This window comes from Leptidea sinapis, chromosome 2, assembly GCF_905404315.1.
Source record: "Leptidea sinapis chromosome 2, ilLepSina1.1, whole genome shotgun sequence".
Taxonomy (NCBI): Eukaryota; Metazoa; Arthropoda; class Insecta; order Lepidoptera; family Pieridae; genus Leptidea; species Leptidea sinapis.
Window position 1 is genome coordinate 18,715,152 of NC_066266.1, and position 15,628 is coordinate 18,730,779.

Genomic DNA, 15,628 nt, shown 5'->3' on the forward strand with positions numbered 1-15,628 from the left:
CCTCTCCGGTTCCGTCTGAGCTCTCTTTCCAACTAAGCCAGCCGTTCGAGCACGTATCGTTCATAAATTTTGGTTACAAATTAATTTGTATAATTTATCTCAGAAGTGAGGGTTTTCACTTAAAAATAACAAATTGTTTATAATAACTTTTATCTGCACCCATGCTTTAAATCCTCTATTAAAGATTCTGACACAGCTTATTGCCAACATTAAAACACCCAATGTTCTAATAACCATTACATCATCCAAAAGAGTGTTGTAATGAAATTCAGTAAAACATTACAACATTCGTTTGGATAATGTACCTAATGGTTACTAGGACTGCCTTTTTTAATGTTAGCAGTAAGCTGTTTCAGAATCTTTTATAGAGGATTCATATTATGGGTGTAGATAAAGTCTTTTATGCAACTGTTGATAGTTCAAACACTCATGTGATACTATTATCACCCACATTCGTGTTTTAATAGCCCTTATTACACAACAGTTGCATAAATAACTATTACCCCGTCTCTTTGGTCTAAGTAATGAAATATCTGTGCTAATGAGACTAAACATAATATATCTCAGCGATGGTCACAATTGCGATTTTGCTGATTTCGATTCAGTCAACAGTAACGGTCCGTTTGTTTACATTATTTATCTAGTCTCGTTGGCCAAAGTATAGAGGTTCCGATGTTGATAGCAACCGTAGACAGTGTCAGTACAACGTACATTGGAATGAGCCTGCACGGTACAGTCGGGTGGCAGATTCAGAGCCTTGATGAGAGCGGCCAGGTGTGCCGGACTCTCTCCACCGGCCACCGCGAGCTGAACCAGGCGGGCGCCCATTTCAGCCCGGGCCGCGCTGTGTTGTACTGTCCTGAAATTCAAATTCAAATTCAATATCACCTTATTCATGTAGGTCACGGAAATGGCACTTATGAATGTCATCATCATCAGGAAGACGTCCACTGCTGGACAAAGGCCTCCCCCAAATATTTCCACGACGATCGGTCCTGCGCTGCCCTCATCCAACGTATTTTGGCGATCTTGACCAGATCGTCGGTCCAACTTGTGGGGGCCTACCAACACTGCGTCTTCCGGTACGTGGTCGCCATTCGAGGACTTTCAACGGCTATCTGTCCGTCGAACTATGTGCCCTGCCCACTGCCACTTCAGTTTCGCAATCAATTGGACTATGTCGGTAACTTTGGTTCTCCTACGGATCTACCAATTTCTGACTCGATATCGCAGGGAAACCTCGAGTATAGCACTCTCCATTGCCCTCTGATCGACCATGAGCTTTCTCATAAGGCCCATAGTTAGCGACCACGTCTGCGTACCTTATAAACGTCAAAAAAAAAAATTTTTTTCTTATCGAATCTACCGCTACTTCGTAAAGGGTTGAGCTAATGAGAAGAAGTAGCAAGAAACTCATTGACACTCTTTTAAATTAGATTTACATTTTCATTGTTTTACAAATCATTTCAATTACAATATATTAAGTAAAGTGATGCAACAAACATACTCAAACGCCAAATAGTCATAACTCATAATCAAAAGAAGCTCGTATAAATGCGCAAAAATGCGAGTAACGTGTAGCTTATGGCTACTAGTGTGAACGACCCAGCTTCTGTGTTTTATTTACACAAGTGGGAGGCTCCTTTGCACAGGATGCCGGCTAGATTATGGGTACCAAAACGGCGCCTATTTCTGCCTTGATGCAGTAATGTGTAAACATTATTGTGTTTCGGTTTGAATTAATGAATGAAATTACTGCGCAAATGAGACTTAACATCTTATGTCTCAAGAACACGAGCGCAATTGTAGTGCCGCTTAGAATTTTTGGGTTTTTCAAGAATCCTGAGCGGCACTACATTGTTATGAGTAGGGTGTGTCAATTACCATCAGCTGAACGTTCTATATTCTTTCGGTTTATTTTCATAAAAAAAAAACTCTTTCATATTAAGCCGTTGGCTTAACTGAAAATTAAAATATTTTTTCTTTTTTTTATGTAAGAAGAATAAACGAGCTTAGGGGTCAACTGATTTTAAGTGATCAACGCCGCCCACATTCTCTTGCAACAACAGAGGAATCACAGGAGTGTTGCCGGCCCTTTAGAAAGGTGTACGCCCTTTTTTAAGTTAACCATTTTTGATCGTCCTGAAAACACCGATAAAGGAAGCGCATGTCACAGCTTGGTCGTACGTAAAAGAAGTTCCTTGAAAACAATAAGACTGTCCATTACTTCTATCGAAGATTGGATTATGTTGTACCACCTTATCATTGTCGTATTAGTACATATCTGCCAGTACATGTACGATTTTTCAGAAACAATTATGGCTCAAATTCACCTATCCAACTTATTTCATAATTATATAACATTAAATTCCATAGTAATAGTAGTATAGATATAAATTTTAATACATTTGGCAATTTTAAAAAATACGCTTTTGAACTCTTATTATTTGGATTAGTAATAGTAAATATACATATTACAGTAGTAGTATAAATTAACTTACAATAATAAATGAAGGCAACACTGTGCATACTTATGAGTTAGATACATAAGTATAAAATACAAGAAATTTTACATCACAAGTAGTCATAATATTAATTGTATATCAAGTTGGTAAGCCTTTTTTTTATCTATATATATAAAAATGAATTGATGTTCGTTAGTCTCGCGAAAACTCGAGAACGGCTGGACCGATTTGGCTAATTTAGGTCTTGAATTATTTGTGGAAGTCCAGAGAAGGTTTAAAAGGTGAATAAATAGGAAAATGCTGCTAAATTAAATAAAAACAACAAATTTCTTTTTCCTTTGACGTGTCCATGCATATTTTCTATGAGAGAATTTATTGACGCACGGTTTGACAGTTCTGCTGTGAAACAATTTGATTACGACAGCACGGTGCATATTTTACGAAGTAATTTTTGATATTATGATATATTATTGATAAATTCATAATAACATTATTTTATTTATTATATACAGAACAACGTCTGTCGGGTCAGCTAGTAAATAATAAATAAAAGTTCTCAGTCTGACTAATTAATAAACGCATGAAAAAACAAGATCTGTTTCCCGCCGCTTTTTTTTAATCTTACCACATTGATATTCGGCTTGGGCACCAGACCTATACAGCCTACTATTAAATTAATTTTGTAATATATCTTTTTAATTAATTAAATAACTTGTGCAACGTATATCGTGCACAAATAAGCAATTTCAGAGCATGAGAAGTGAAAAGTATACATATATATATATATATATATATATATATATATATATATATACTAGCTGACCCAGCAAACGTTGTATTGCCGATATTAAAATCGCGATACAAAAGTAACCGTTGATCGTAGATGGGTGAAAATTTGAAGTTGTATGTATTTTTTAATGCTGGTAATAGCCGTTTCGGAGGAGTTCAATGTTTAACACCATGACACGAGTATTTTATATATTAGATGTATTCTATTAATTATTCGTAAAGTTAATTATAATTAAGTTTTAGTTCAATCGCGCGTAAAAATTACACGCACACACTTTATAATATAGTTACATACTTGGTGTTCAGTCCCCGCAGCGCCTTGCATGCGGCCGTCAGTCGTGGTCGGAGCGCCTCGAGGCGTCCCTGTACCGACGTTGAGCGCTCTTCGTCACCGTACTCAGACGACTCCGCGGCCGAGACCAGACCGCGAATCTGTTAAAATTTATTTATTCAATGGAAACAAACGGTCACATTTATAAATTGATTATGCAATAATTAAACATTAACGTATGAGCCTAATAAAAGCGTATTAAAAATAGCACTAATGATAGCCGACCCCAAGTAGGAGATGGCTCCTCAAGAAGTAGGAGAAGAAGTTAGTTCAGATGTAATCAGGATGCAGCTGTTACACAGTGGGTGAGGGTATAGAGGTAGGGTTAGAATGCGCGGAGATCAATATCCAAAAAGGCTACTTCAACCAAAACATATACATTCATTCTGACAGTCAGGTAGCACTGTTGGCTTTAGACGGAGTTAAAACGAGACGTTAAAAAACAGAGTGATTCTCAGATGGGTCCCAGGGCATGACGGAATCATAGGCGACGAAATGGCCGATGAGCTTGCAAGAGCTGGAGCTGAAGCAGTCCAATACGGTCCGGAACCTTTTTTTATTGAAAGACAAACGAGCGTACAGGTCACCTGGTGTTAAGTGATCACCGTCGCCCACAATCTCTTGCAACACCAGAGGAATCACAGGAGCGTTGATGGCTTTAAAGGAAGGAGTACTCGCTTCTTTTGAAGGTACCCATGTCGTATCGTTCCGGAAACACCGCATAAGGAAGCTCATTCCACAGCTTTGTAGTACGTGGAAGAAAGCTCCTTGAAAACCGCACTGTGGAGGACCGCCACACATCCAGATGGTGGGGATGATATCCTAACTTGTGGCGTGTCGTGCGAAGGTGGAATTCGGCGGCAGGAATTGTGGACTGCCTAAGAGCGCCATCCGTCACTCCCTGAGAAACCAATGTCACTAGAAGTACTTAAACGCTGAAGCAATTCAACAGGTTTAAACCATTCCAAAGCTGATAAATGCTTTCAATAACAGAAACGCGAATGAAGCCCTATCATTATAATACCAGGATGCTAACTGGGCACTGTCGCCTTAATAAGTGTGGTCGGAATAAAAAAGGAAAGAACTTGCAGATTTTGCCTTGAGGCCGATGAAACGCCACTTCAACTCCTCTGCAATTGCGGCCCACTAATGCATAAGCGCATTGACCAAGTATAGTAACTAGACATCGGTATGGTGTGGCCAACATGAGACAGATAATATACTATGTATATATAAAGATAGGTACATAATATAACACAAGTTTTCTTTCACTATCAATTTTTCATCGTAGAAACAACATCGCACCATATTTCCTTCGATTCTACTTAAAATTGTCACTGATGTTGAATAAATAATGGATATTTCACACGTTTCACAACAATAATAGCTTGTTTTTATAGACGCAAATAAAAGTAAACAAAATATATGTGCAGCGCTGTCAAGTTTGTTTAGCACACCGGGTGTGCTGACACACTTTGAAACAACCGGCACGCATGGCGGAACAAAGACTCTAATCACTCTATCTCATTTCTTTACATAAGACTCTTTGCATAAGCTTTTCTTATTCTCGTGTGAGTAAGACGGAAGCTATCAGTTAGTCTAGTTACTATACTTGGTCTATGCATAAGCGTAACACCATCCTTGGCGACCACACCCTGCTCCCAGATGCTGTTTTCAATACTCGCGTCAAGATGATACTGCGGTTTATAAGCGCGCCAGGATTTGACGACGAGCTATGAGTGTCGAACACAGCAGTTCAATTCTGGACGCGGTATTACGAGGACTCATTAGGACTAGGCATATAATAATAATAGTAATAATATTGACACACTTTTTACACAAATTAACTTGCCCCAAATTAGGCATATATAGCCTGTGTTATGGGTTGCGAGACAAAGATATATTTAATACAATAATATCCGGACGACCGAGCCTTGCTCGGATTTTTAAGAATGTACAAAACTTGAACAAAATAAAACTAATAGGACATCTGGATTCGTACCGGGGTCTTCTGCTTTCCGGATCACCCAATGTCCTGAGCTATAATAGTCATGTATATAGTGGTGAAATTTACCTTTGTATTCTAATGTTATTGTAGCTGTTTCTCATTCAAACATGGATAAAACCATTTTTTTTTATTGAAACCTAGCTAGATCGATTTATCACCCCCGAAATCCCGTGTATACTTAATTTTATGAAAATCGTTGGAGCCGTTTCCTAGATTCAGATTATATATATATATACAACAATTGCTGGTTTAAAGATATATAAGATACTTACTTAAACATACATAAACACATATAACATCCACCATACATATAGCCACCCTCTGCAAATAATAATAAGGGTACCTCTTCACACACGTGCATGTAGTGGTAGAGAGCGGCTCCACCTTCGTTCTCCCAGCCTCTAACCGCGTGTCGTCGCGCCGCCTCGTACAAATTCTCCACCACGTCCGAAATGCTCCTCACGTTGTCTGCAATAAACACGAACCACTCTACACTTTAGCAACATTACATTCATAATTTTAAGTTTTTTTTTTTATTATTTTGGACACAAAACAATTACACACTAGCCCCCTTATTCATAATAGTCTCACTCTGTCTCCTTCTATTGACCTAAGGCAGAATGAGAAAAAAACACTCCTTAGCGGCTGTTTTAAGTTAGTGGACCGTTATGAATAAGAGGGTTAATGATAACATTAGAGGGTGAAATAACATAATTAGTATTAAGTGCATAACCTACGACAATGTCCACGGATTATTTATATAAGTGTTACATTAAAAGAAAGAAAAGAAGACTCTAATAACGCAGTAATCAGGAGATTGTTACAAACAGATGCTGCTTACAATACTCTTATTAGGTTAGATATAATGTATAAGTCTCCAATGAGAATACTTCATTTAATAACAATGAGATTTAAGTTTAAATTAAATAACATTAATTAATTCATTTCAGGAGGATTAGCTTTGGTGAAGGATCATTCTGGAGTGAAAATTAGAGTGTATGACAAGAGAGAAGGAAGATGGAACATTTTCGAAGCTCAAGCGAACGTTAGAACAATTCTAGAGTATTTTGTGACAAGGACGGAGTGATTTCTGGCAAGAGATGGAATATAAGAACTCTCTAAAAGCTAAGCTCGAGAGAATAATCTAGAGTTGTGCAACAAGGACGAAATGATGTCTGGAAAGAGATGGAATATCGAACATTCTAGATTTAGAAAGCTCTCGAATATTATTTACCAGGCATGTACAGTATGGATTTAGCATAATATATGAAATAAATGTAGGTACATACTTGCTAGCACATTTGCTGGCGGTATAAAAAAAATTACAAACACCGTGCATTAATTTGCCAAAAATTTTATGACTTTTTATTTTGAGAAAATTTCATTGTCCTGTAGCATTAGGTCACTAGGTTAATGATTCAATGAACTTGAATATTTTAATATCTAAAAGCGGCGTTGCCAGTTTGCCGCGTAAAAGTTGAACAGCGCCGCCACCAAAGAGTTTGGATCGTACTGAAAACAAAGGCGGACCAATAATTGATGGGAGACGTCCACCTTAAAAGACCTAAACAATAAAAATTTTGTACTTGTTTTACAAGTAACGTAATTTGAAAGCAACCTATCTAAAATTGTACTAACTTACCAGGAAATCACTCAGAAAAAAAATGGTTTCGTAAGAATTGAACTTCCAAAAAAAAACTTTTTTACAAAGTTTATCCATTCAATAACTTATTAATTCTACACAATCCGTATCTAAATAGAAATAATGTATGTTTTATTTTTCAAAACCACCGGGGTTGATTTCCGGAATGAGTTCTAGTTTTTTTTTTAGAAAGAAGAAGAAAGAAAAAAAGTTTATTCGTGACGATATAGTACAATAAAACATAAAACAAAATTGAGGAATATTATTTTCTATACGTCACAAAGTGGTCCCAACTCAGCATATTTGCTGGTTTGAAAACCAGCAGCGCTGGTCTTCCGTTGGGCCTCAGAGATAAAAAAAATAGTAACTAATAATAATTTAGGATAATTAGGCTGTTATTTATTAGCTTGACAATTTCTGAAGTTTCTAAAGTTCTGACTGACAAGTTGTCAACTCTGTCAAATGTCAATCTGAGTTCGAAACATTGAAGCAATAATTGTTTGTTTTTGAGTGAATGAAAAAAAATATACATAAAAATACTAAACATGTGAATGCAGTCTTCTTGTCGCTAAAATGAATTCAAATTCAAATATTTTTATTCAAAATAGGATTTAAAATCACTTATTGAACGTCAAAATCTACGACCCATTCAAAAGAGACTGCCTCAGACCTGAGAGGAATGGGCGCAAGAAACTCAGCGGGCTTTTTTTTTTAATATAAAATATGGATTACAATGTAATATCGTACAATAAACATTTATAATTAAAGAGCCTCAGGGTGTTCGCTTTAATCCCAGTCCGTGGTGTCATTAAGAAAATCGTTTATGCTATAATAACCTTTCCCACACAAACGTTATTTTAACAATTCTTTTAAATTTCGCAACACATTTGTTTTGTACATTTTCTGGGATCATATTGTCATGGATCCTAAGCACAGATCTTTATTTGTCTTACAGTTCTTGTAGTGTATTGACATCTAGTCTGAATTAAATATGTGTGTGTTAACAATATCAGATTATAAGTGTGACATTAAGTGTTATATACAAGTGTTTTGTACTAAAGACAGTTATTTCAAATGGTATTATTATATTACAGTTACAAACCTGCCTATGACTGATCTACATGGGTCACCCTGTATATCTTGGGGGTTGACTCATGTTATGAGTTCAGGCTTACCTGAGAGCACAGCTTCGGGCAATAGTTTGTCAACGAGCAACTCGTGTGCGGCGTTCCACTCCTCCGCTTGCACCAGGCACCGCGCCTCCAGTAGAGTCTTGTTCTGTACATTTACATAACAAAACATATTTATAACGATTTGCAGTCACATCAGCACATAGCAAGTCTAGCAATTGCTACGGGCCCCGCATGTCCCACTCATCTCTGCCTGAGCATTTTTTTTTTTGATAAACTTAGAATAGAATAGAAACACTTTATTAACAGTAAAAACACACACCTTCAATTTACAGTATAAATCTTAAAGTAATAAATTAAATTAAATGTAACAAAAATTATTAAAAAAATAATATTACTGCAAAATTTCCTGCTAAAAGAAGCTGACTCAGTATATTGTTGTGTCAGTACAGAAGACACCAACACAACACTGGTTTAAAGCAGCCCCTCGTGACATTTGGAGTAAACAGCTGTTGTATATTTCCCATTTTTTTCATGAACATGTTGAAAATGTATAGAGTTATAAAATATAATTATAAATAAATAACTATAATTAATATTAAATCATATTATAATTTTTAAGTTAATATACATAATACTTATATTATAGGTGGCACAAGGTACATTAGTATAAAAAATGAGATATTGATAATATACTGGTAAACAGTAAATACACATAATAAACATACAGAATTGTGTTAGTATATTTACTATAAGATACTTTGCATATCAAGATTAATTATTATATAATGAATCTAAAATAGTTTTCTTTTATATTTAAATCTAAGATTATGAATATTTTTCAGTTGTCTAATTGGTGGCGGTAAATTGTTATTAAGATATTGAATTTCTTCATGTGGCAAAAACGTGAAACGTTACAGCTTTTCCTACTGAGACAACCCACATCAGACACTCGGTAAATGACTAATGCCAGTATATACCAAGGGCTCATTGGTAGAATTTGCTTCGGGCTCCCGTAAGCTTAATCCCTCACTGAGTCACATACAACAACAAGAAACATTATTACAAGATAATAAATGAAAGGCCTAATGCGCTACCCTTACTTTCAATGATAAAGTGGAACGATGAGTTATGATAAATAAAACCGTTCCTATTGAGTGATGAATGATAACTAACTTTATTTCTCAAAATGTTTTAAGTTTTCTTAAGTGTTAATTCCGCCAATATTTGTCTTTAGCAATTCGACAGGTGTTTCGCCTCTCAACGAGGCATCCTCAAGAAATGTTGACTCGCCAAAAGCTGGCACGAGACTTAAACTTAACACGTGGATTTCCGCAAAGTAACGCCTACTCCAATAAAAAAAACTTTATTTCATAAGGAAAATTAAATGCACGCGTTTATGAATCGCGGCAAATGACAATAAAAATGCTAACAACAATTTATGGACGGTTTACAACTCCTACAATAAATAACTATATGTCATTTTAAAAACGATTGAAAAAGAATAAAATTAATATTTGGCCGCCATCTTGAAAATCGCCATTTTGTTTTATGATTCCCCGTCGCGTCGGCCATTCTAAAAAATGATTTGACAATCTCCGCTACAAAACTTCTGCCGTCACCCACGATTTAATTGTTATTGGCAGAACCGGCTCAATACAAATTATAAATAACTCCTGTGGTGATCATTAATGCCCCGGGGTTTGTTGTGTTAACTAGTGATACAACTTGGATCACTACGACTTGCAGAGAGAACGCCACGCAACATTAAATAAGACTCTCTTTTTGGTGATAATAAAGGACGAGACGAGCAAGAGGTAAGAAATACGCCCTGCCTGCGACTCTTGAAAACCCAAAATTACTGGGCGGCACTACAACTGCGCTCGTCACCTTGGTCAAATGCTAAGTCTCATTTGCCTAGTAATTTCACTAGCTACGGCGCCCTTCAGACCATAATACAACAATGTTTACACATTACTGCTTCACGGCATTTAAAGGCGCCGTTGTGGTACCTATAATCTGGCCGGCATCCAATGCAAAGGAGCCTCCCATTGGTAAAAGCCCTATTATTTTTATGCACCTGTCGTTCCCAGGCCACACCCTAGTGGTAAGATCACAATTTTAAAATATCATATCTTTTAATTGGGCGTAGTTCTTGAAAAATGTACCAAGCCACAAACATCACATTTTAAGGAATTCGTGTTTAAAGTTTAATAAATATTAGTGTTGTGGGTTGGGCTACTAAGTCATGATGGCATTTAAAGAGTGACAGTAGGCAGTAGGGCTGCCATTTTTTGTCAGTCCGTTAATATGTCACGTGACTGAATAAGTTTTGTGTTCTTAACTCAATTTCGACATGATTGTCGTCTGGATCGTTTTTCTGGAATAACGTCCAATATTTATTCAAAATAAGTCCAATGACCACAGTACGAGGCCACTGGTTTATTGATAGTGTGTGTGACGCACCTCGTACTTGGCCCGGTGCGCCTGCGCAATTAGAATCCACTTGTCGTCCACCCCGAGCGAGCGCAGCAGCTCCAACTTCTCCTTCACGTCGGCCGCGTCCACATCAGACGGCACGTGTCGCGAGATCACCTCGCGGACCAGGTGGCTGCGTCTGTCGGCACACAGACAAACATACATAAATTTTATACAAAGACTTATAAGAAAGAATATACTAAGCGTACAGAGCAGCCCGATATTTCGTGACCTATATCCATTGTCCAAGTGTGCTATTTTAACATTATTATTAAGCGTGGCTGTTTACGACTTGCAGTAAAAGTGGAAAGTGTTTAACGCGGCTAAAAACGTTTGAAGTTCTTCTCAGGTCTGAGGCTCACTCTTTCGAATGGGTTGTAATTTTTAACGTTCAATATAGTATATTTCATTACGAGTGCGGAAAGCCTGTCATTGCAAAGAGTTCCGACAAATGTCTACCCGAGGCGAGGCGCAGCCGAATGGAACAAGTTGCAATGACTGAGTAGGCAAAAGGAACTATGCCCATACAGCCAAGTCTTCAGTAGATTTTTTTTATTGATATGAAATGAAAATGAAATTTAATGAGATGACATGAAATGAAACCTAACCTAACTCATTGAATCAAATCATTAGGCCTGATATTTAAACAAATTTAGCTTATTTTTAGAAATAGTGAGCATGCATGAATGACAAAAACTTCTATGAATTTATGTTTGTAAAAACTTCGTGGTTGCTTTTTTCTTTTTAATAGACATTATTTTGAGAGTTGGGAAAGAGAACGCACGAGTTCCGAAAAGGTAAAGAAAAAACTCGAGTGTGTAATAGCCCACATCCCGAACGCTATACGTCCCTGCAATACGCCACATTTTGAGCAACTGTATTAAAAAGTGATTTTAAATCGTATTTTTAATAAAAATATTAAAACACTCACACGTGGTCATCCGGATGGTAGAGGAGCGCCTGTACTGCCAGGTGCCAGTCCCCGCACCCCTCCAGCTGCTCTGCCAGACCCACGATGTACTCCACCGACGGGTGCCCGAACCAGGCGCTCAACAGGAAGCTATCCAAACAAGATGTACTACTATTTAAGGCCTGTTTTACGGGACATGAAAAGAAAAGTCTCAGGCCCAAGGTTGTCGTAAGAGGCAACTAAGGGTATTTACCAGTGGGAAGTTTCTTTGGACAGGAAGCCGGCTAGATTATGGATACCTCATCGGCTCCTTTTTCCGCCGTGAAGCAGTAATGTGTAAGCATTATTGTGTTTCAGTCTGAAGGGAGTCGTAGTTAGTGAAAATACTGGGCAAATTATACTTAACACTAGCGATAGCGGCACTGCATTGTAATTAACAGGGCGTATCAATAACCGTTAGCTTAACTAACTGCTTAGCCCGTCCCTTATTGTAATACAAAAAAAGAAAAGCGACAGTCTTACTGTTGCATATAACGACTGCGAGATTTAGGAAATTGCACTTTTTTCTTTTCTTTTTACATTAACCGCTACTTCGTAAAAGGTTAAACTTGAATGAATGAGAAGAAATAGCAAGAAACTCATTGCCACTCATTTAAATCAACATTTTCATCAAATAATTTCAATTACAACATATTAAAATTGATGCAACAGTAAGTGATCGTGATACATCCTGTATAGCCACATATATGACACTCAAAAATTTCTAAATCGGTTCAATAGATTCAGAGATTACTTATACTAACTCCCTACAAACTTTACCTTTTTATAATATTAGTATAGACACTCACCTGAGCGAGTAGTCGAGCGGGTTGGGCGTGTGTGTGAGCGGGCACAGCTTGGGGCGTGTGTTGAATGCTCGCGAGCGGATCAACTCGTATCGCAACTCGAGGATTCGTGACGATTTGCCGCTCTGTAACAATTATTGTATTATGACGATGAGGGATGATCGATATTCATCGATGGTGAATAGATATCGATGTTTAGCTGGAGAACATCGATGTTTTGATATCGATTATATCGACATATCGATTTTTTAAGAATAAAATATCGAAACCTCATTTATTTCTTAGGGTGCCAGTGTGCTTCAGATGTACTAGGTTCAACTATCAAGTTACATTGTAATAAACTATGAATATCAAGTTCTATTTTACACTAAGTGAGACTGTTTAGACATCTGACAAAGCTTTTTATACAGCGTGTGCCCAAAAATACGAGGAATGTTAATTTTTTTCTCAACCTTTTGAATTTCTATAACAATAAACACATTTCCTATATATATTAGACAGTTTTATTTGTTACTGAATATATCGATATTTTCCGGCTTATCGATGTTTTTCAATCGATATTTATCGTACATCGATACCTTTGATTCGATATTAGAAGAACGGGTGCAAGATACTCAGTATAAGTATGTGATACCTGAGTGATGGTTGCGGTGTAGTCGTTCACGAACTCCGGCACCGGCAGCTGCATGTTGATCTCTTCCTCGGGCAGTGACGTCAGCTCGTGGTCGCCACGCCCGAATTGGCTCTCATATGTGCGCACCACCTGCTCCAGCGAGGGGATCGCGGGGCAGATGTATCTGGAACAAGACGAGACCTTTACATCGATACCTTCAAAAACAGTCGGCGACACTCCTGAAACACCAGTCGGTTCCTCTGGTATTTCTTTTAATGAAAATAAGGAACAAGACGAGCTGGACACTTGGCTGATGGTAAATGATACGCCCTGCTCATTACAATGCAGTGCCACTTGGGATTCTTAAAAAACCCAAGCATTCTGAGCGGCTCTACAACAGCGCTCGTCACCTTGAGACAAAAGATGTTAAGTCCAATTGCCCAGTAATTTCACTAGTTACGGCGCCCTTCAGACCGAAACATAGTAATGCTTACACATTACTGCTTCACGGCAGAAATAGGCGCCGTTGTGGTACCCTATCCGGCATCCTGCGCAAAGGAGCCTCCCACTGGTAAAATCCCGATACACCCGATACCTTCAAAATCAGTAGGCGACGCTCCTGAAACACCTCGAGTCGTTTCCTCTGATGTATCTGTGTGTGAATAAAACATGTTATCTTCTTTTGTTTATGGAAAAGGAGGACAAACGAGCGTACGTGTCACCTGGTTTTCAGTGATCACCGCCGCCCACATTATCTTGCAACACCAGAGGAATCACAGGAGCGTTGCCAGACTTTGAGAAGGGTGTCGTGTCGCCCCGGAAGCACCGCACAAGGAAGTTCATTCCACAGCTATGTAGTACGTGGAAGAAAGCTCCTTGAAAACATCACTGTGGAGCACCGCCACACATCCAGATGGTGGGGATGATATCCTAACTTGTGGCGTGTCGTGCAGGAGTTTGAGTTTTCATCATTGTGCACGAGCGTTCCGCTCTTTCTTAGGACAATCGCTTGTCCTATGGGAAAGTGCATACGTCATCTGAAAGTTCTGATACAATTGTTCTTCGTGTGCTCATATTGCTGGCACCTAGTGTATATAAAATTATAAAATAAGTAATATTGAAAAGAAAAATGTGGCATCACAGCAGACGGCGGGTTTTCACAAAAGTGACAAGTACGGGGACATCGGTTAAAATCCATGAAATTTGTATGATGTGATTTATACATAACCTAACCGTCCCTGTATCAATCTGCGGGGACTAGTGTACGTTGGAGTGTTACCTGGCGGTGACGTGCAGCGCTCGTATCCAGTCCAGGGCCTCTATCTGCGAGGGTCTCAGGCCTGCCGCCAGCTGCATCAGGGCTCGTCGCCACTCGGACACCAGGGGCTCGGCGCCGCACTCCGCCCACGTCACCAGCTGTCGAGCTATCAGCGACCGCACTCGTTCATCACCTGGAACAGATGACATCCATGGCAAACATTTTTTTTTTATGAAAATAAGCGACGAGACGAGCAGGACCTTCATTGATAAACCCTGCCCATTACAATGCAGCAACGCTCAGGATTCTTGAAAAAAACCAAAATTCTGAGAGGCACTACAATTGCGCTCGTCACCTTGAGACATGGGATGCTAAGTCTCATTTGCCCTGTAATTTCACTAGCTACGGCGCCCTTCAGACTGGAACACAATAATGCTTACACATTACTGCTTCACGGCAGAAATAGGCGCCGGTGTGCTACCCATAATCTAGCCGGCATCTTGTGCAAAGGAGCCTCGTAATATAGCCCTAATAACAAAAGGCAGTAATAATTACCTTCAGCCTGCGCCAGCAAAGCGGCCAGGTGGAGGTCCCCGCGTTCCAAGCACAGCTGGCACGCCTCGATAAGGCGCCCTCCAACCATCAGCGACCACACACGCTGGATGTGCGACTCGCTCTCTGAAACATAACACACGCAATTTATAAACTACCCTCATTTAAAAAAAAGTAAATATCTTCTATTTGAATGGCTGAAACACTTGCACTACACTGAAACGTAAAACTTACTTAATATTATAATAAGCAAACAAAATTTTATGAACGATGCGGGACTCGAACCCACGATCTCTGGCGTTCCATCATGCCAGTGCTCTCCCAACTGAGCTAACCGTTCGAGTGACGTGTAAAATCTTGTATGTACGTATTTGAACTCTCAAGGACGCACTGGCACGGAACGCCAGAGGTCGTGGGTATGAGTCCCGCAACGTTCATAAAATTTTGTTTTCAAATTTTATTTGTGTATTAATCCTAGAAGTGACGGTTATCACTTTAAAAACATAACAAAATGTTTAAAACCATGAAACTTTGTATTTAAGCACTTGAGAAGAAATAATTTATAAACATTTGTTCGAACATCTTAGAAACTTAGACCTACGTGGGG

At 38.6% G+C, this 15,628-nt stretch overlaps 1 non-coding gene across 1 annotated transcript; it reads right to left on the reverse strand.

Annotated features, from left to right (window-relative positions):
- Window positions 1-15,285: 15,285 nt before the first annotated feature.
- Trnai-gau (transfer RNA isoleucine (anticodon GAU)) lies at window positions 15,286-15,361 on the reverse strand. The gene is given in 2 exon segments: window positions 15,286-15,321; window positions 15,325-15,361. It is a non-coding gene; the product is annotated as a tRNA-Ile (tRNA).
- Window positions 15,362-15,628: the final 267 nt, after the last annotated feature.